At 44.4% G+C, this 4,094-nt stretch overlaps 1 long non-coding RNA gene across 1 annotated transcript; it reads left to right on the top strand.

Moving 5' to 3' along the window:
- Window positions 1-234: 234 nt before the first annotated feature.
- On the top strand, window positions 235-3,779 carry LOC113471487. Its single transcript, XR_003394168.1, has 2 exons — window positions 235-1,313; window positions 3,560-3,779. It is a non-coding gene; the product is annotated as an uncharacterized LOC113471487 (long non-coding RNA).
- Window positions 3,780-4,094: the final 315 nt, after the last annotated feature.

Here is a 4,094-nt window from a genome sequence, read left to right as displayed (position 1 = left end):
ATATGGTTTAACGGATAAGAGTTACGATATCACACAGAGATGTAGAAAAAAACACAGATTATGTCAATAAAAAACGGAAATTTTAAAAGCACAAAAAACACAGAAATGAACGAAAAAATAAAATGAGAAAATTCGAATAATAAAATTACGTTGTTATTAAATATTTAAATATCTTTTGTTTACTTTCCTTTTATTGTTATTAAAATTCAGCATTTTCAGCAGGCACGAAAAACTGGGAATGCAGACTTGGCCTCAATTTTCTGATATCACCACTTTTATAGGCCGATATTTTTGGACAGGAACTTGGCCTTTTTTCACATTTGTGTTTTTGTGGGGGTATTATTTACTGTCCCGAGCAAAACTCCCTTGCAGGTAACACTAGTGTAATTTGTTTGTGCACATGCGTTTCTGCGCATTTCTTATTTTGTGAAGTCACAACTCCTTCGATTTCGAGACGATAAAACCTTAGCAGTTACAGTTCCCTCTGTTAAAACTCTCTTGGTTTATACAGTTGGAGAAATTATTACTACAATGGGTACCAGCACATTGTGGGCTGATTGGCAATGAGAATGCAGACTTTCTTGCAAAAAAGGGTACAAAAATATCCATCCCAATAGCACAACCTCCACCATTTGAATCTGTTAAGAGATTAATAAAAACAAAATACAGAGAAAAAGAGAAAAACATAAAGAATGGATGAATGCTGTAAGCATCGGGAAGAAATGGCAACCAATAGTGGAAAACCCTAACCTGATTCCAAACTTACCAAGAAAAGCCGCAGTTACACATTTCAGACTTATCACGGGTCATGACTGCCTTGCACAACACCTGCACAAAATAGGAATCAGAGATTCTCCGAATTGTCCGCTCAGCAACAACATCGTGGAAAAATATTGGAATGCACGTGGGAGAATGACCTAATGGCCAAGTTCCCGACATTTGACAACAACAACATACAGTTGGAGTGAAATACAGATAGGACTGAAATATTAATTGTTTCAGAAAGGAGAGAAAGTAGCTTTCCAAGGAGGTAATTTCTTTTTGTCTGGAATATGTTAAACGCTGTGCTGGTAAATTGAGATTTTGTGCTAGAGTGTCAGAGACTACATTGATTAATGGCCATTTTATTTTCTTGTCAATAATAACTTATTTTAAATAGAATAAAAACTCATCTAGTAGTAATCGTAATACATATATTATTTAATTTTCATTAATTAATAAAGATATCACACAAACGACACGCTCCTCTTCAAAACATTCAGTTGAAGAATTAAATTGATAGTGAAATAAAAAAAATTATATGAATCAGAAAGGTAAGTTAGACGTAATAAATACACGTACAATGTATTGTATTTTTTTCTCTCGGTAGGGACTTCGGGAATTCACCAAGGAGCCTGGGGGAGCATTGGTAGACGTGGTCAGTTATCAGTAGGGACTTCGGGAATTCACCAAGGAGCCTGGGGGAGCATTGGTAGACGTGGTCAGTTATCAGTAGGGACTTCGGGAATTCACCAAGGAGCCTGGGGGAGCATTGGTAGACGTGGTCAGTTATCAGTAGGGACTTCGGGAATTCACCAAGGAGCCTGGGGGAGCATTGGTAGACGTGGTCAGTTATCAGTAGGGACTTCGGGAATTCACCAAGGAGCCTGGGGGAGCATTGGTAGACGTGGTCAGTTATCAGTAGGGACTTCGGGAATTCACCAAGGAGCCTGGGGGAGCATTGGTAGACGTGGTCAGTTATCAGTAGGGACTTCGGGAATTCACCAAGGAGCCTGGGGGAGCATTGGTAGACGTGGTCAGTTATCAGTAGGGACTTCGGGAATTCACCAAGGAGCCTGGGGGAGCATTGGTAGACGTGGTCAGTTATCAGTAGGGACTTCGGGAATTCACCAAGGAGCCTGGGGGAGCATTGGTAGACGTGGTCAGTTATCAGTAGGGACTTCGGGAATTCACCAAGGAGCCTGGGGGAGCATTGGTAGACGTGGTCAGTTATCAGTAGGGACTTCGGGAATTCACCAAGGAGCCTGGGGGAGCATTGGTAGACGTGGTCAGTTATCAGTAGGGACTTCGGGAATTCACCAAGGAGCCTGGGGGAGCATTGGTAGACGTGGTCAGTTATCAGTAGGGACTTCGGGAATTCACCAAGGAGCCTGGGGGAGCATTGGTAGACGTGGTCAGTTATCAGTAGGGACTTCGGGAATTCACCAAGGAGCCTGGGGGAGCATTGGTAGACGTGGTCAGTTATCAGTAGGGACTTCGGGAATTCACCAAGGAGCCTGGGGGAGCATTGGTAGACGTGGTCAGTTATCAGTAGGGACTTCGGGAATTCACCAAGGAGCCTGGGGGAGCATTGGTAGACGTGGTCAGTTATCAGTAGGGACTTCGGGAATTCACCAAGGAGCCTGGGGGAGCATTGGTAGACGTGGTCAGTTATCAGTAGGGACTTCGGGAATTCACCAAGGAGCCTGGGGGAGCATTGGTAGACGTGGTCAGTTATCAGTAGGGACTTCGGGAATTCACCAAGGAGCCTGGGGGAGCATTGGTAGACGTGGTCAGTTATCAGTAGGGACTTCGGGAATTCACCAAGGAGCCTGGGGGAGCATTGGTAGACGTGGTCAGTTATCAGTAGGGACTTCGGGAATTCACCAAGGAGCCTGGGGGAGCATTGGTAGACGTGGTCAGTTATCAGTAGGGACTTCGGGAATTCACCAAGGAGCCTGGGGGAGCATTGGTAGACGTGGTCAGTTATCAGTAGGGACTTCGGGAATTCACCAAGGAGCCTGGGGGAGCATTGGTAGACGTGGTCAGTTATCAGTAGGGACTTCGGGAATTCACCAAGGAGCCTGGGGGAGCATTGGTAGACGTGGTCAGTTATCAGTAGGGACTTCGGGAATTCACCAAGGAGCCTGGGGGAGCATTGGTAGACGTGGTCAGTTATCAGTAGGGACTTCGGGAATTCACCAAGGAGCCTGGGGGAGCATTGGTAGACGTGGTCAGTTATCAGTAGGGACTTCGGGAATTCACCAAGGAGCCTGGGGGAGCATTGGTAGACGTGGTCAGTTATCAGTAGGGACTTCGGGAATTCACCAAGGAGCCTGGGGGAGCATTGGTAGACGTGGTCAGTTATCAGTAGGGACTTCGGGAATTCACCAAGGAGCCTGGGGGAGCATTGGTAGACGTGGTCAGTTATCAGTAGGGACTTCGGGAATTCACCAAGGAGCCTGGGGGAGCATTGGTAGACGTGGTCAGTTATCAGTAGGGACTTCGGGAATTCACCAAGGAGCCTGGGGGAGCATTGGTAGACGTGGTCAGTTATCAGTAGGGACTTCGGGAATTCACCAAGGAGCCTGGGGGAGCATTGGTAGACGTGGTCAGTTATCAGTAGGGACTTCGGGAATTCACCAAGGAGCCTGGGGGAGCATTGGTAGACGTGGTCAGTTATCAGTAGGGACTTCGGGAATTCACCAAGGAGCCTGGGGGAGCATTGATAGACGTGGTCAGTTATCAGTAGGGACTTCGGGAATTTACAGGAAAGCAACACACACCATTGTTGTTTCAGGAAGAAAAGATAAATAATAAATCAAGCTCTCAAAATGGCCCTTGAAGAAGAACACGTATATTTGTTTGAGGTTGTCATCAAAAATATTTATCTGAGAGAAGATCTGATGCCTGTTGCTACAAAGAACAATAACAATTGTGGAATTCGAATCCAATTTGACACGAAAGTAGATTGTGAAATAGATTTAAATTATATTGTAGACCATCTCAATGATTTCAAAGGTGGACTATCAGTTTTGTCAACCTGGTCCGTAGGAGATTTAATTGGTAATAACTTAATAAGCTAATAAATACCTACATACCTAATTCTTAGATCGTCCTGCATATTACAGCTGAACACTAAAGTCAGCAAAGTAAAATAGAGCGCCGCGCCACGGGCGAAATTTTTGAAAATTTCTATCTACAACCTTTCTTTCAGAAAAATAATAATGAGAATCCTCTTAACACATTATTTTATTTTTTTCCTTTCTTTTTCCTCAAACAAGCTTGGTCCGTCCCTCCGGGAAGGAAAATGCCTTTTATGTTTATTGAATAGC

The sequence above is a fragment of the Diaphorina citri genome, unplaced genomic scaffold (assembly GCF_000475195.1).
Source record: "Diaphorina citri unplaced genomic scaffold, Diaci psyllid genome assembly version 1.1 scaffold2510, whole genome shotgun sequence".
Taxonomy (NCBI): Eukaryota; Metazoa; Arthropoda; class Insecta; order Hemiptera; family Psyllidae; genus Diaphorina; species Diaphorina citri.
The sequence above is the reverse complement of the archived record's forward strand: the minus strand, read 5'-3'. Positions and strand labels throughout refer to the sequence as shown.